Source organism: Antechinus flavipes, chromosome 5, assembly GCF_016432865.1.
Source record: "Antechinus flavipes isolate AdamAnt ecotype Samford, QLD, Australia chromosome 5, AdamAnt_v2, whole genome shotgun sequence".
NCBI lineage: Eukaryota > Metazoa > Chordata > Mammalia > Dasyuromorphia > Dasyuridae > Antechinus > Antechinus flavipes.
Window position 1 is genome coordinate 245,642,562 of NC_067402.1, and position 19,119 is coordinate 245,661,680.

At 30.9% G+C, this 19,119-nt stretch overlaps 1 protein-coding gene across 7 annotated transcripts in view; it reads left to right on the plus strand.

Moving 5' to 3' along the window:
• The window catches only part of SYT1 (synaptotagmin 1), a 724,462-nt gene that overhangs the window by 253,404 nt on the left and 451,939 nt on the right, over positions 1-19,119 (plus strand). For 6 of the 7 annotated variants that reach the window (XM_051963226.1, XM_051963233.1, XM_051963228.1 and 3 more), the window contains one exon: positions 10,180-10,242. The exons of the other annotated variant lie outside the window; for it this stretch is intronic. The gene's annotated coding sequence lies outside the window, so the exon portion shown is untranslated. The remainder of the gene's footprint in view (positions 1-10,179; positions 10,243-19,119) is intronic. 7 annotated transcript variants of the gene reach the window in all.

Sequence of the window (19,119 nt, forward strand, 5' to 3'; positions counted from 1 at the left end):
GGTAGATTGCAACAGAAAAAGCTTTGTAAGAGATGCTAAGCCTGGACTTGGCCCTAATCCCAATACTTGAGGAATCTTTTCTACAAACTAGGATAGCTAAATCTCATATCTACCCTAATAAGTCTTTTAAAGCAGTTTGAAATACCTGAGTTCAAATCCTGCTTGAGATATTTATTCATTGTGTAAGGTAGCTGCTCAAGTTGCTTAATGTCTTTCAGTCTCAGTTTTCTCATCAGCAAAATTAGGATAAAAATTGCACTTATTAATCAGGTTATATTGAGGATTAAATGAGATAAACAACAGAACATGTTTTGGAAGCCTTAAATGCCAGCTCTTTTTGTCAATTTTGCAATTACTTCAATTTTCCTGAACATGCTACCTTCCTGATAAAATAGAATCCAGGACTGAAATAGTTAGGAGAGCTATTTTGACTATAGTGGAAGAATAAGCTTAAGGTTTTGCAACATATTTTAAAATAACTCTTCACATGTGCAAAGAACGTTGTCACTTGTGGATATTCTTTTATTTTTGTTTTGTCCTTCAATTTATACTCTATAGGTTTTTTACTTTTAATATGTCTCTTTTGGTATCTTCTATAAGTTATTTTATAATATTCTAGAGATTTTTGTTATTCTCTTAATGACATTTAATGACAATTACCTCAGTTATCTCTTTCTGTGGAATTCATAAATAGTCATTGTACCATAGGAGAATCAAAAATATCAATTATGTTATTTATAGGACCATAGAATTTTAAAACTAAAAGGATTATAAAGACATAGTGGCCATTCTACCCCCTCTTCCCATCTTTTTTAGACATGGAAATGAAAGTGATTTTTTCCCAATTTCATGACACTAGTGTATCGAAGTCAGAAACAGAACCCTGAACTCCTCTGTATAGATATATCATAGTCTGATCAATATGTGTTTTGTATCCACCTACTTTGTTCAGTATGAATGTTTTTTAATACTCTGAAGTGATTTGTTGAGGAAACTTTAATATGCTGGAGTTTGATACAAATATTGTGAGGTCTTCTGAAAAAAGTATTTGGAAAACCTTCCCATATCCTTAGGGAATTCTTCTATTTGATCTTTCCACAGAATATCTTCCATGACATTTAATGAGGTACTCTGGGCTCAGTTGAAGTACTAATTCTGTAGGTCTATCAGTCCTCAAATCACACTTTAGGTGCTGAGCTCTTAGAGTCTGCTGTGTGGTTCCAATTTTGACTGATGAAAGTAGATAATGTTATGACACATTCATTGTATTTTGCATCTGTCTATTGCAGACCTCCTTATGATTTCATCTAGAGTATAAATAGATTTCCTTTGAATGATCTGGTTTAGTTACTTCTTAAGTTAAGATCCCAGCTACAAACTTATTCCACTTCCATTCCTTCTCATTATTTTGTAAGGTGATACTTTAATGTTTCATAAATTCACTCTAAACTTTTATGGCCTTTGACTGCCATGTATTTTCAATTGGTTCAGAAATTAATTATTTTTTAGTGCTTTCTGCCTCATTGTGGTGGTGATTGTTTTTCCCTTGTTAAGACTTCACTTAGAAATGACAATAAAATAAAAATCTTTCCTTTGGTCCATTTTTCATTTTTCTGAGTTGACAACTTGTTCAAATTCTCTTTGTTTATAGCTGCTAAAAATACTAGTAGGGTCATCTTTCCTCTCTTTTATGTGGTTGTTTCCTTTTATTTTTGTGTCTACTGGTCTATTTTAAGATGGAATAAGATCATATCAACATGGAAACATTAAATGGCATGTAAAAATTGTGTCTTGTCACAGGTACAAAATGACTAGATGGCAAATAATTTAATATTTTACATTATAGGAGGCATGATTGTAAAATAGGAATGAATTTTTGTGCGCTCTCTCTCTCTCTCTCTCTCTCTCTCTCTCTCTCTCTCTCTCTCTCTCTCTCTCTCTCTCCTTTATTTCAGCTTTTGTTAGTAAATATATGTCTTGGTCTTATCAAGGAGATTTTCTGAGACGTAAACCTCCTAATTGTTTTTCAATGTCAAAGAAGCTGACAGGACATTATAAGACAAAGAGTAAGATGCATTTTTAATGGATCGCACTAACTTTTTGCAGAACTTTATGTTCCATTATTTCATTATTTCATACTTTTCAGTATAACTGGTGAGTGTATCATTTTCAGAATAACAGAAGTTTCTTCATAATTTTAATTCTTTGCTTTCTCTTCCTCTCTAATATTATCACTAACCATCATTATTGTTCAGCGATTAAACTGGAAAATATTTTGTACTCTTACATAAGAAATAATGATTCACAAGAATGTTCAATAAGAACATAAGAGTAATTCAATAAGTTCATAAGAAATAATGCATACACATTTAATTGTAACCTCATTGTGTAGCAGTGTAGAAATACAAGGTTTGTTTTGTGATTAAAGACCTAAGTTCAGGCAGTAGTGACCTGAATAGGGCCTGCTTTTAATATAATCTCTGTCTGCTGACTGCTGTTCCAAGAATAAGAATTTAAGCCAAAAGATTTAATGAAATCCCTATGGATTAATACCACCTGGGCTGAGGAATTGGCTCACTTCATAGCTTTGCTAAAACCAAGAGGTTTCGTGTCTCAATCAAGGAGTATCCAAGAGAGGCAATTCTGAGTTCATCAATAATTTACATTTTTTTGTTATTGTTACTGAAAAACCTGGTACTTATGATTCGGTTGCCATAGCAGTTCATCTGGGTCTAAAGAGATTGGGCTGATGTGGTGGTGATCATATAGGCACTCACAGTGTATGCTGGAAATCCAATGCTAAACAGATATTTAGCTCTGTGCTATATCTTAGTTAAAACTCAGCTAAAATCAATAATTCCATTGAAATGTTGGAAAGGAAAGTTTGGTTGTAAGCACTGGTTTTTATATCCCTTTAAAATTATTTCTATTCTTTTAAAAAAACAATGTTTAGTTTATTAAATAATATGAATTTAAAATATTGGTTATTTAATGTTTAAAATTTTCAGAAAAATGAAATTGAAAATATGTCTAAGCCTCCCATATTATATTCTATTCCATGCTTAATTCTGGGAATATAATTATGATTTGGAGTTCTAGTATCAGAGGTTTACATTTTTAGCTTCTGTAGAAACATCAATAATCCCTGAGTCTCAGAGTAATTTTCTGTTATTTCTGTGTTGCATCTAGTTCTAAGAAGAGGTGTGGGAATTTTAAGGCTCCATCTGCATTATTGACAATGGATGTGTATGGTAGTTTATGAAAAATATGAATATCTGAGTAAATTAATAATAAAATATTTTTGTGAAAAGACATAAAAAACCACAGTGATCCTGATGGATATAGTCTGTGCCCCACTAATACTTTGGAATGAATGACTGCAAAGGCACCTGAATGTCAGAGGTATGAAATAAACCTAAGTATTGTCACAGATCTCTTTTGAAAAAAAAGTCATTAAAAGTTTGAGAGATTCTGTGGCAAATGGGAAAATATCCTGCATATCTATATAAAGTAAACAAATGGAATAGCTATTTGTTCCCTATAGTAGAGCAAGTCTACCTATCCATCCTTTTGATAGATGACCATGTAAAAGAGAAATGAAATTAACTCCCAAAAGATGGCCTTGCAAGTCCTGAAAAATGTTTAATTATTTGACCTTATCCCTTCAGAAAACTGATCCCTTGATAAGTTATAATAAATTAATTACAGGAGAATGATTGTTTTCTTCCTTTTTAAATGGAAACTTTAAAAATAAACTTTAGAGGGGACTTAATAAGATGGCATTTTTTTTTGAGGAAGGAGTACAATCAATCAACAAAAATTGGTTAAATATCTGTTATTTGCTAGGTACTGGGAAGTACAAACATGGGGAGAAAATTAAAGCTTCTGACCTTAAGGAGTTAATGTTCTGTTAATGAAGACAATATGTATATATAGCAGCTAAATTGACTTTAGTGCACAACCTGAGTTGAAATCCTGTTTTGGATGCTAACTAGCAGCTATATGATCTTAAGCAAATTACTTAACCTTTTTTCATCCTCTTTGTCATCATCTATAAAATAGGAATAATCATAGCACCTAACACACAGGGTTGTGTGAGGACTAAATGAAATAATACATGTAAGGCATTTTGCAAACGTTAAAGGACTGCACAAATTCTAATTATGCTTATTATTATTATTTACAAATCATGCAAAATGTATAAAGGATAACCTTCATGGGGAGGCGTTGCAGCTGGGAGGACCAAGTAAAACCTCATGCTAAAACTCATTATTCAGCTAAGGCTGGAAGGAAACACAGCATTTCCAAAGTGAAAAGGGAGGGCATTCCAGGAGTGAGGAACAGTCACTTCAAAGACAAAAAGTAACAAATAGAATGACATGTAAGAGAAACATTAAGAAGTCTAGGTTAGCTGGAATAAAGCATGCTAGACATTAATTTAATATTGATGTGCAGAAACTGAGTAGTGTTTACTAGTAGATGTCATTTATTAAAATGATGTATTAGTATTTTATAGGAAATGCAATAATAAAAATACACATATGCATATATGTATATGTAATATGGTGGATAATAAAACTAGATAATTTTAGGAAGTAGTCTACTATATAGTTGTTAGTGGGGGGGGGGTTAAATAATATTACAAGTTCTAGTTGATTTTACTAGAAAACTGTTGATTTTCAAGAAACACTGACATAAAGTCAAATCTTGCAAGTCCCATCATGTATCAGTTGAACCTTTGGAAATAAAGTTCTCATTTCATAGGCATTCTATTAAAGATATACAGGAGAACGAACCTAAGACTGATAGAACTTCAACATTTTAAAGCCCATATGGAAAACAATACTAAAACTTTGTAAGAATTTCTAAAAGCATCATGGTATGTCTATTGTCATCACTTTATTAAAGATTAATATTTCTAATTCCATTAAGTTTTTTACTCTATTTTTACATCTTTTTGCCAACCTAAAAAGGAATTTAAGAATAATTACTTATTTAGTGCTTTATATCATGTGTGTGAACATACATGCATATACACACACAGAGTACATTTGTGTAATACATGATAAATGTAATGTGTAATAAATGATAAATATAAAATATATGTAGAATACATATATAAATAAATAGTATATGTGCATAATATTATTGTCAAATTTATAACAACTTGGTGTTATGTCAAACAAGATCAGAAATTCTTGACCTCTAACACTTTAGAAGAATTTAGTATATTGATATTTGGGGAGGACTTAACTTTTATTGCTTTAAATGAAGACTTTGACTTGGTTCTTTTTAAAATAGTTATGTTGGATTCAAACCCTTAAGTAGCTAATGGTGGATATGAGGAAGTTAGGGAATAAGAATTTATAGCCCCCAACTACTCTTTTACAGGATGAAGAGGTACATTAGATGTCACAAATCCTTCTTCTATTACATCTTGGTGAGATGACTCATTTCTAGTGTTAGCATCCATTTAAAACCAAATGGCTGAATAGTTATGATATTAATTGTTGCATCACAATGAATTGTTCTTCCCCTTTAATGTCACATCACACATACGTGATATATGATATGGAATAGTTCTAATTATTTTCACTCAGAATCAGCTTTTCAGCTACAAGATGTGTTTGTTTAGGATTTTTTTCTCCTTTTCCTCAATCTTGTTTATTTAAGGTCAAATAAGCATTTTCTTCTCCCAGTTTGAAAGATAATTACAGCTGATTTTCTCTATTTAGGAGTCATGGTTGAGGGAAAGAGGGAAATCAAATTATGGAGAATTTCCACAGGAGTTGAACATAAGTGACACTTCAGAGATGTAATTATTTGTTTGGTAATGGTGGCACTCAGAATTATTCCAACTAACTCTTTTTATGCCTGGATTTTAAAAGTTCCCTCTAGGAGGTGCTCACCTGGGGTAGAGGAAGGACATACCATCTGTTAGTTTCCTATTTGAACTAATTATTTTTGCTACCCTGGGGGCTAAGTTTAGTTGTTTCTAAGCTACAGAAGGACAGAAGGCATTATCAACCTCCACTAAATGTTGTTAGGCTGAAACAAAGTTCTGGTCATCCAACCTTGGTTACAACTCTGGTAGCCCAGGTAGTAAAATATTTTTTCCAAGGGGTGAGCAAAATTCTTCTCTCTCTTTTTTGGTATTTTTCCACATGTTCTCCCTACCAAACTATTTTGTTCTAGAAAAAAAGTTAATCATTATTTGAAACTTCTTAGCTTTCTTTTCAACTGGTCACTACTACTGCTATCACTCTCTTGTTACTGTTCTATTGTTTTGCTTCTGCTAAGCAATTTCTTTTCTACCTTTTTACTTTTAGTTTCTTATAAATCTTCATTTCCTATTATTGTTCCAAATAAAACACTTCTCTTTCCTAACTTACAGTGAGTTGCATATTTGGAAAAGAAAAAGATGAACAGTACATTTTAATGAAACACAGATTGATTCACCCAATCATATGTATTTATAAAGTCAATATCATTGGATCATAGAGCTAAAGTTAAGAGAGGGACCTTAATATGTGGGTACTTAGCCTAACTTTATCATTTTAGGGTAAAGAAAATAAAGATCTAGAGAGATAAAGGCATTTGCTTCATTACAGTAAGTTGTAGAATTGAGATTTGAACTCAGGTCCTGTCACTCCAAGTTCAGAAATTTCTGAAACCATTCCTTTTTTTAAAAAAACTTTTCTCATTCTCCTATCACATCCAGTGTTTCTAAGCTAACTCCATTATGTCTTTCACATAAGTTCCTCCATTTCTATCCTCACCATCAACATCACCCCGGTTGAAATCCTCATCTTTGAGATGAGGACCTTTTAATGAAATAAAATATTTAGTCTGGAAAATGAGTCTTCAATGTCTATCTTCAGTTAGATAAAAACATTTCATGTGAGAAAGACAAAAAGCTTGCTCTAATATAATTTAGAGCTATCCAAAAAAAAGTAGTCGTGGCTCCTTTGAAATGTATTGAGTACCCATCATAATAAGTCTTCAAGTCAAAAGCTAGAAGGAATAAGAAACTATATACTGTTGGTTTTTTTGATGCTGATAGTCAGAAAGTGAAGTAAAGGCTGCGTTCCTGTCAAGATGAAATAAAAACTCACTTTAGATCTAAGAATGATTTGGACCAGAGTCCAGATTTCCATAGGGAAGAGCAGATGGCTGTCCACTGGTTATTTCTCCTTTTAGGACATTTATTTTTTTTGCTCTTTTAGTTCTCTGATCATGTCCTTGAAGCCATTCTTTATATTACCGTGTGCATAAGTGACAATTATATAATACTTTATAAATTCCAAAGCACTTTCCTTAAACCTTCCCTGTAGACTATTTAGTCAATTTTATAGTTGAGACAATTCAGAGAAGGAAGGTGGCTTACTAGTGATCAAATAGGGAGTTCAGAACTAGATCTTAAATCTTGCTCATCTGATTTCTGACAATGTTATTTTCACTGTATACTCCAGAGAACTAAATGTCTTCTTTTTTCCATTGGGAGACAGTGGGAAAAGCATTGGTGATATGAGAAAACCTGGATTCAAATTCTGTTTCTGTTATTGTTTGTGTTAGCTAGTTACCTAATCTTGGCTGTCAAAGAGCCTCCCTAGGCCTCACTTTACTTTATTTGTACAATAAAAGATGAAACTAGATGTCCTCTCAGAAATCTTCCAGTTTTAGAATTAGGATCCTATGAATATATCTAACACTTCTTGTTCTCCATGCCTTTGTTCAAGCTATTCTATGCTGCAACCACTATCATCGATTACAATTGTACTCCTTCATAGAGTAATTTCACTCAATAAGAAAACAGTTAAGTGCCTCTCATGTGCCAAATAGTCTACTAAGTGCTAGGGATTTAAAGAAAAAAAAATCCCTAATGTCAAGGAACTTGCATTCTACTGGGCAAGACAACATTCAAACAATTATGTACAAACAAAATATATAAGGAAAATATTGGAAGTGATTGCACTAGCATCTTCATAAATAATTCCAGAGAGGACAACTAGTACTTATTTATGAAACCCCTAAAAGTATCGCTTATAAGTGGTTATCTAGACTCTGCTTGAAAACTTCCAGAAAGTAGAATCTTTGGGTCCATTCCACTTTTGGATAATTTCTAGGAAGGATTTTTTCTCCTTTAGATGAAGTCTCATACTCCCTATCTGCAAATTCCATTTATTCCATTTCTGTTCCCTAGACAGAATATATACCTTCTATATAACTCTCCTTCAAAATCAAAGGTAACTTTCTTAACCTTTCTATGTCTTCTTTTCTCTTGTTTAAATATATGTAGCACCTTGTTGGACATATACTTTATTCCTTTAATCTTCTGATATCCACCCTCTAGAGGGATCCTAGTCAACCAGAATCTGTGCTAAAATTTAGCAAAAACAAGAGAACATTTCACTGTAGATGTTATCTGATTAGTACAGTGTACTGCAATATTAGCTACTCCCTGATACTCCTTCCCATAACTTACATTTTAAGGAAATTATGCAGGCCAGCCATGTTTTTTCCTTCTTACTTCTCTAGTTCTACTCCCGACTTGCTGAATGTCTTTATCATTATGCAGTAGCCCTCTTGCCTTGGAAAATCACTCTGCCCATATAGTCCTTTCTTTTGATTGGTGAATTTTTCTTGGAAACTCCATTTTAAGAAAAGTACCCAGACTAGCCATGCTTAGTCCTTTATTCCTCTCTGCACTCCATTCCTGACTTTTTCCTGACAGTTATGTTCCTCCCTTTCCTCCTTTTCAAATTCTTTATAATTGTTTTGCTCTTTTAGAATGTAAGTCCCTTAAAAGCAAAGGTTTGGCTTAGATTTGGATTCCAATACTTGTCAGTTTGATTCACACCAAGAACCAGAGTGAAAGCTTGTTGATTTGATTTGATTTTTTCACATTATTTTTACTAATGTACCTGAATATTATATAAGATTTTTGGTACCATATTAAGCTATCGGATCATGATGAGTTTGTAAATGCAGTTGCAATAAAGTTTTTATCACATGACATATTTTTATATGCTGCCTCTCCTGTCCTGTGATTTTATGGCTGGTTTTCTAAAATCAAAATTTGCATGTACCTATTTTATATTTTCTGTTTTTTCTTTAAGATACATCTCAAAGATCACTACTTCAAAGAACTGATCTCTATAGTTTTAACTAATTTGTCATTACTTAAAACTATTATATCATTTTGCATTTATGCTATATATTATACTTCCTTAATATAGTTATTCATATGTTTGTATCTTTATAATGTTTTATGTATGTTTTATTAGTTTTAATATATATGCATAAATGTATTTGTGCATATGTGTATGTTTCAGTGTTATATATAAAAGAATGTTTCATAATTTTTTAAATGAATGAGTAGAAATTTCTGAAAGTTCAATATGAGGCTTTGTAAATTATCAATGGATATATATATATATAACTGGATTGAATAAATAGAAAGGTTTTGCCACATTCATTATTAACCACATTTTAAAAGGCAATATCTTATAGGTTTACTTTTTCGTCTGTGTCTGAGTAGTCACTTTATATATTTCTACTGAAAGGTCTAAATGTAATTTTAAAAGAAAATCTCCATGCTTTAGAATTTCTCTAGAGAATTAAGTTGTGTTCAAAATATCCAACTGGGAGACTTCACCTGCTTTGGGAAATGTACAAAGGATTATATATTTAGATACTCACCAGCTAAGTAAAAAAAATACCAAATTGCAAAAGCTGTGTGGGATACAGAATAGATTGATTTGTGCAACTCAGTTATGCTCCATAATAACATACTTCACCTTTTGTTAACCAGTACTTTTATAATACCTTTCTTGAAAAGCTATAATTACTTGGAGATAATAGTAATTGATCAAATATTAACTAAACTTAAAATAAGAAATATATATACATCTGTACTTTGAACCTATATTAATATACATACACATATATGAACCTCAAATGTTTGTATAACATATGTAAAATATGTGCATGTATGTGTATTGCATATATATTTCCCATTTATAATATTCCCCTAGGGATAGGTGGAGGAATGGAACCTTATAGCTATTGATATACTTTTAAATAAAAAACAAGTTATACAAGAAAAATGACATTTTGAAATTATTATTAAAAATGTTTTCTTCAGCTAATATCTTTAAATGATGTTTTTCTTTTTAGTAAAGTGCAACACTGAAGAAAGAGGATAAAGAGCAAGAGATTGCAGGATTTGTAAAGTGAACAGTAAGTCCTTTAATAGAAAAATAATGATGTATCACTGCCATAAAGTTCATCTCTCATATACACACTTCTATTAGACATATGCATTCCCATTCCCTTTACCAAGATGAGAAGTTGATAATGTAAGCAATCACAGCCTTCTCTTAAAACTCAATTTCATTTTACTAGAGTGGATTGTGAATCATTTATCCCATAATCTTCTTAAATCAGAAGACAAGATAATCCTTGTGATATATCTTTATGGCACTGCATACAGAAAACTTTAATAATGAATTCAGAATTGTCTTTTTTTTTAATTCATTATTTTGAATGTTAGAAGTTCTGGTAGAAACAAATTTATTAAATTTGGTCATCTCGATCTTAGTGAATATTAATTGTTTTTTTTCCCTCATTCAAACCATAAAAAATGCATTCAGTACAAACTGAATCTGTGGTTTTCTTATCGCTTTGTAGTAATCAAAATGAAAAAAGTGATAGTTAACTATATGCATCAGCCTTATATCTGGTGCTTGATTAGTCCTTGATTTCTGCTACCTTAAATTAAATTAAATTAATTAATTTATATCTATAAAATCAGATGACAATTATCCTTCATAATTACTTATTTAGTAATCATGTAGTAGAAATAATTTTTGTCTTTTTCAGTTGAATTATAAAGAATACAAAGATTCAGATTCAGTCATCTACATTCTGAAGATGTATCTGTTGTAAATAAAATGGCAGATGGCCAATGCAAATTCCATAATGCCGAGTCTTATTGAATCATTTTTTCATATAATTGATAATTTAAAATTCTGTCATGTGGCTACAAATGCAGTTCTTGAGAAATTGTGACTAACATCTTTTAAACACCAAGAATGTGATATTATCGAGGATCATCACAGAAAGATATACTGGAATTTTAAGATGAGATTAAAGAACTCAATTGAAAGAAAAGTCTGCGAAACTGATACAAAGGAAGCTTCATGCCTTTTTGTAGACTTCTATTAAATAAGTTCACAAAATGAAATTTCTTTATCCCAGGAAACCTCTATTCACCAAACCAACATGAAGCTATAATTTATTATTAATTATTATGATTTGACAGCAGCTTATTCATTAAATTGTGGATCAATCCTTATCTTTGTTGTTGCAAATGATTATTTCTTTTCTGTGCTCTCAATTTAACACTGGGGTAAGAGTAAAAAGGTGGCATTAAAGAACTTTTCTGTGTTACCCATCTGAAATAATGTTCTTGTCTAGTTTGGCAATACATTAAGAGTTTTCTCATTTAGCCTATCCAAATCTGTAAATAAGACTTAATCTTTTTACTTTTTTTGGCGTCTTCATTTTTTTTACTCCCTTCCACTTAATAAATAAGAATTTAAGAAATTGTTTTAAAACATAATTGGTAAACTCAAATTTTAAACTAAAGAATTAGAAAATTTAAAGTGCAAGTTTTCCATGTCCCAGCCGTACTATGAAAAGGAATGTGGACAAATTTTTATTTTTAAAGGATCTGATTGAGCATATATTGGCCTTTTCCACAAAATGTTTGGCACCAATAGTTGAAAAACTTAAGAACTTTTTTTACATTTCATATTTCTATTTAAGATTTTTAAAAATCTGTTTTTTAAGTGTGCCAAAAAAGGTCTTAATTAGATTAGATTGTAAAGTCTAAGTAAGTAAAGATCTATTTCTTTTCTAGTTGTTTAGTCATCTTACTCTTGTGAATGAATCAAATCCTAGTATCTATTTGCTATTATAGCCTTGATATCATAACTAAGCAAATAACCTGCCAGCAGCTGGATTTATAAATCCTTTATTTGTTGAGTTGATTGATTTCTTAAGAATCCTTTCAAGTACATTAGTATGACTACAAGCATAAGTTACTTTTTAATGAACTGAGGTTGGGTGTTATTCCAAAAAATTTATGACAGGGCTACATAATGGGTCTTTTTTTTACCCTTACAAATTTCTTTATTCCTAGTCTTTCTATGTGACCATTTTTGTAAAGATCTTTCTTCAACTTACTAGAGTTACACTATGACTCCATTTCCAGTTTTATGTCGGAATACACTCAATCCTGATTTACAGGTCAACATATCAAATCAACAAGCATATGTTAAGTGCTTATAATGTTCAAGATTCTGTGTTATTTGCTGGGAATATAAAATCAAAACTCAGACATTTTAATCTTGTAGATTAGAGATAAACAATTATGTTTGTGTATGATATACATGGGAGAAACTAGATGTAAGTCAACAATTTCCATAAGAGTCAGATCCAAAGTTCTAAAATCACAGGGTTTTTTTTTGTTTTTGTTTTTAGTATTTTAGTTATTTGAGCAATGAGATGAATGGGCAGTGTGATACAATATAATGTGTTTTAGATTTAGAGTTCAGTGTCCTAGCTTTGCCACTAAGTAACAAGATGGGGATATGGGCGGGGGGAAGGGGGAAATCACTTAAGTTTTATAGATTTAGGTTTCCTCACCCATAAAAACAAGGGAGTTGTAATTGATATTTTCTGAGGATGTGATCAATATTTTTCAGTAACCCTAAGATATATGATATCTTCTAGGTCTGAATGTATGATTTTATTATTTTGTGGTTATTTAGAATAAGCCCAGAAAAGACACTGTGTATAATTTTAAAGACAAGAATAACACATTTCTTCTCATGTATACTTTGTGATATGTGGAAGTTTTCCCATTTGACTTTTAGTTATCAGTTTATGTTTAATCAGTACATGCTCATAAATAGCATAAAAGGATCTTGGGTTGTCATTATTTTCAAGTCCTTATATTAGCATATGCTGTTTCTTCCTGAAGTTTTTCTTCTAAAATAATTGGAAAGATGTATGCTCAAGATTAAGTTGGAATCATTGGAGTGTAACATGTAGTTTAAAATGTGCCTCTTCTTCCAAAGATGACATGAAATAAAGACTAGAATATAAAAAGTGATGTGAGGTAAGAAGTCAGATAATATAGTGAATGATTTCTTTGTTTTTAAATATGGAATTCATGTCTGGGTTGCAAAGCATTAAATATTGATAAGTTGAAATTTATATTTGGATTTTAATCTTAAAATGCATAGTTTCCCTCTCCCCCCTTTGGAAAAGTAAAATGAAATCCATTATAATTTTGACTTGAAGTCAAAGTTTTAAGTAGAATTTTGTTTATTGATCAAAATGTTCTAAAATATGACAAATTGCCTTTTTTCTAGTAATAGATGAAAAGAGGGGAAATAAGTTTTTCCACACTGTATAGAGCAGGAATTTCTTTCACCTTTTTTACATGCACCTAACTCTACAGTACATACACATATATAGAATATTCAATATTAAAATCTGAAGGAGGCGTATGTGTGATTATTATTTACATACCCTCCTAGGACTTTTGGAAATCTTTTACAATACCACGTTGATTCATATTGTTTATTATATCACTGCTTACATGTACAATTCATGTTTGTTACCCCACATTGAGCCTGCATCGGCTGTGGGGAGAGTCATTACTACTAGCCTGTGCTTTATTGCTATGTGCTTATGTAATACCTGTTTCTAGTAAGACTCTTCAGCCCAGAAACCCACTAACAATATCTGGTTTGACTCCTCACTTCCCTTTGGTGTTTTTCATCTCTCTTCCTGAGAAGTCAGAAGGGGTGTGATCACCTCCTTTTTGGGGGTCTCACCTCCCTGAGAAGTCAGGGATGGTGTGACCACTTGTATTCTAAAACAAAAGAAAGTGAGAGGTGTAAAGGGCTGAAACTCTGGAAAAGATGTGCCTGAATCAGACAATGGAGCACTTAAAGCTAATTACCTATTGCACAATGATTCTGTTAGTATATGTTTGGGGAAATGGCCCTTCTCACTGTTCTGTGCTAGCTCAATGTTTGGTGTATACAGATAATTGTAGGTAAGGATTACGGAGTGGGGTGAGAAAGGAGAGAGAACTTCACTTCAGGCAGGACCAGGAGAAGGGAGGTTGGTGGCAAGCTGTCTCCTTCACTTCTCCCCCTGAAGACCAAGGACTTTTACTTATCTTGAGGCCTCCAGGGAGCTAGCCCAGACTTTACAAAAATCTTTTAAAATGCAAAAAATGTCAATATGATATGTTGTAGCATTTTAACTTGCAAGATGATTTCCATAAATCATTTCATTTGATCTTTGTAACAATTTTATGAGGATTAGTAGTGGTATAGATATCTTGACTCTCACTTTGCACATATGGAAACAGCTGACTGGATGAGTTATTAAGATGAATAATTTAGACAAGAATCTTCTAAGATAGTATTTGAACCCGGGTTTTTCAGAATTCCAATGAAATACTCTGTCCATTATGCTAAATTGCTTTTATGCATTTAATGCATTAAAAAGATGCATTTAATGAAAGCCCTATCTTTTTGGTAATTCTTTTTTTATTCTCATTATTCAAGAATTCTCATTTTTCCCATATTAGTCATGTTATAAAAGAGGAATCAGAACAAAATAGGAAAAACCACAAGAAAGAAAAAAAAATAAACCAAAAAAAGTGAAAATAATCTTCAATACTCCATAGTTCTCTTTCTTGATTCAGATGGCATTTTCCATCCCAAGTCTAATGTAATTGTCTTGGATCACTGTATTGCCTTGAAGAGTTAAGTTTTTCATAGTTGATCATTACACAAGGACACAATGTTGTTGTTACTATGTACAATGTTGTCCTGTGTTCTGCTCACTTCACTAATTGTTGGTTCATATACGTCTTTCCAAGGAAAGCCATATCCTTAAAGAAATATTTGAAACACATATATTAAAGAATGTTTCTCTCTGAAAAATGGACTTACTGGCCTTTATCTTAATTTAACAAAAACTTCTTAATACCAAAGTGGTTTTTTTACTGGGAAAATAATTGTACCCTTTTAAAAGTTTTGTGAGGATCAAAGAAAATAACATATAAAGAAAGCTGCTTCTGAACCTTAAAACACTACATAAATACCAGCTATTAGTATTATCTGAAATGTCCTTTCAAAAATGTCTTCATGTGGTATCATTTCATCAGACAGTACTCTGATTCTGAAATAAACCATCTCCCAAAATAATTTAGTAAGGACCATTTTTAGATTTTTAATGCTTAACTATTAGATTAAATATGTGCACATGACTGGCTATCTCACAAAATCTAGAATCTTAGAAAACATTCAGCCCAAATCTTCCATTTTCAAGATGAAACAGGACCAGTTAAAGACTTACAGCTAATTAGTGATAGTGATTTTTTATTGCACTTATGAACTTGAGCAAATCATTTAAATTCTCTGGTCTTCAGTTTCCTAATCTGAAAAAAATAGGAATGGTGAGTTGGAAGTTAGACTAGATCATGTATGATCCTATGTCCTTTTTAGAGACTATCATCCTAATCGGTTCTTGCCACTTTCCTCCTATCCCCCTAAAAAAATTAATGGGTAATTTTTAAAAATCTAAGCAGGTTTATATAAAACAGTTATTGTTTAGATCAGTAAAGAATCTTTTTATAACTGCTGTCTTTATAAGTTCTAAAAGAGGAGAAAATTTTATAACTAGGATTAATATATTGAAAAGAATTGTAAATGGTTTTAGTCATTATTTCAAACAGAATTGAACTTAAGTATGAATCATTAGCCTAGCAGTTCCCAGGATGTTATTTTTTTTATTCTCAAAGGAGAAAATCAAACTTCTGAAATGTTTATTTGAATAGTTAATAAACTTTTTTCAGCTTTTAGAAGTGACTTTTATTGTTTTACAATCTTTGTTAGATAAAATTTTAAAGTTTTAGAAAATGGAAAATGATAAAATAAAGGGGGTAAAGTACTTTCTAAGTATTTAAGGTTAATTTTGAGATAAGATTGTGTGATGCTCTACTTTTCCCCCTTGATTTTTGAGATAGTACATGTTCCCAAAAATTGTACATAGTTGTCTTCTAGCCTTCTGACAACACTTCTGGCTCTATAACTAAGGTAAAATAACTGGTTGTCTATTTGGGGTTATTTGTGGAGTATATTTCTTCCCTGAAATTTTATCTATTAATGATTAATATCTATTTTTAATTTATCTATTAATGATTAATAATTCCTCCAAAGAGGAGGAAAGAATGTTGGCCTTAGAGGGAAGAGACATCGCTTTCCGATGTCAGGCAAAAAATAGCCTCTTGGTCCAAACTTTGTCATCTTAAATCTCTTCTAGCTAGCCTGACATTCTATGATTCTGAAATCACTAATGCATTAAATAGCAAAATTGCTAGAAATATAGTATATTTTAAAGAAGAAAAAATAAGTAGATACCTTTAGATTATATATATATATATATATATATATATATATATATATATAATTTGCTTTCATTAGATTTTCTATACTTATGGTTAGTTTTCTCTAAAAGGTTTCAATAGGTGCTTTATACTTCTTCAACTTTTATCATTTAGCATATCCCTTTAGACAAAAAGCAGATGTGTATATTATAAAATGAAGTTGTTTTCCATTTTCTTTATATCTTTTTATGAAATTCAATCAATAAAACTATATTTCCATATTAAAAAGTAGCAACCTTGTACAACCATTTGCTGGCACTTATATAATCCTTTTTCCTCTCCAATTGACCTATTCCTGTACTTTGATGTTTTCCACATCTTTTCTCTTGCATTTTAAGCTTTTGGTTAATTAATTCTTCTTTAAAAATATTAACTTCATAGCCACTATTGAGCTACCTTCCTTTGGCAAGATCATTTTTTGAGAAATGGAAATATACTTTATAAAAATGATATCTAAAATAGCACTAACACAAACCTGAGGACAATTATAGTATGCCTTTACTCCATTTGCAGGAGCATATGATTTGGCCAAAATAATATCCAATTCAGTTAAATAAGCATTTATTTATTATTCTGTGCTACAATTTTGTAATACAAAGACTCCAAAAAATCATTTCAAATTCAACTTTTGAAAACTCTCAAAAGGCTTACATTTTACTGGGACAAGAATATACTAAAGCCTGCTTCAAATGACTAATAGAGCTAATTATTAAATTTTCATTGTGAGCATTTATGCTTTATAAATTGACAAAAACTGTAAATCAAGGCTTTATTTATTGGTTTATTGATTTGTAGACTTAAGAAAATAAGGGAGAAAAGTTTAATAATGCAGATTAAATGTAAATGTGTATTGTGTATAGTTTTTCTGGAAAGCCAGTTATTAAACATTTAATAATACATTCTTGGAAATAAATAATATGTGAAAAATAAAAATGCACAAAATAATGTTAGTGAATTCAGAAAGGCAGAATCTCTATATTTCCATCATGGAAACTTATATTGCAATGGGGAACGAAATGTAATCTTGATAAATGTCTAAAAATGGCTTTTTTTATTCTTTTTCTCAGAACTGAAACATTTAAACAAGTTACTAAATAATAGTATTTATATCTATAGTAACTAATTATGAATACTAATTAGTTTGATTACATCAATTTTTTATGTTAAATGTCAGTGTATATTTTCAATAATTCCTTGACTGCTTTATTTTGCTATTTCAAATAAACACAATCACAACAACTTTAGGAAGCATAGGTCCATTTGTACATAAAAGTCAGCTTCAGAAAAGTGAAGGAAAAATCTTGGGCAAAAAACTTAAAACAATCATGCAGTTCTGATTGCATTGGTTGGAGAACTACTGTTCCAGCTCAATTATCAACCTATACAAATACCAAGTCCCTCCCCCAAAAAATTAAACCAAATCCAAATGGGAATATATAGTAAAGATCACTGATCTTTACTAAATTACTAGAAATAATTCTTAGCAATTTTCCTATTCATTTTAAGTTACAAATATTTGACCAAAATAGCTCCAAGGACAGTTTTATTATTTATTAGGATTATAATCCGTGAACTAGATTATAATCTTGATTTTCCTTCCTAATGTATCAGTTGCTTCTTCCTCTTTAGTTTACAATGAGTCACTTAATTTTCACAATAATTTCTGCAATTTTTTCACGTTAATTATGTACTGAATGTTTTAGATCTCTTGGTTTTCAAAGTACTTAACACATTTATATCATTTGAGCCATACCCTGAGACTATAGGGTAAATATTATAGATATATTATTGCCATTTTTCAAAGGACAAAATTGAAACTCAAAGTCAAGTGAGCTCCCCAAAGTTATACAACTAACAATATGAAAAATAGGATGCAAAACCAAGATCTTTTTGACTCAAAATACAATTCTTCTTTATGTATAGGTTACTTCTAAAACATAAAAGAAAAGTTATAATTATGTATATAAATAATAAAAATTATAATACAGTTATAATGTATTTAGGATAGATTTGGTTAAGAGGTGGTAGAAGAATTATAACTATATTATAAGAACATAGGATAGTTTACTCTCAGACCTATAGAGGATGAAGGAATTTATGACCAAAGAAGAACTAGTCATTATTGATCACAAAATAGAAAATTTCAATTATATTAAATTAAAAATGTTTTGTATAAACAAAACTAATGCAGACAAGATTAGAAGGGAAGCAAAAAACTGGGAAATCATTTTTACATTCAAAGGTTCTGATAAAGGTCTCATTTCCAAAATATATAGAGAATTAACTCAAATTTATAAGAAATCAAGCCATTGTCCAATTGATAAATGGTCAAAGGATATGAACAATTTTCAGATGAAGAAATTGAAACTATTTATCATATGAAAAGGTGCTCCAAATCACTATTGATCAGAGAAATGCAAATTAAGACAACTCTGAGATATCACTACACATCTCTTAGATTGGCTAAAATGACAGGAAAAAGTGAATGTTGGAAGGGATGTGGAACAACTGGGACACTGATACATAGTTGATGGAATTGTGATCAAATCCAACCATTCTGGAGAGCAATTTAGAAC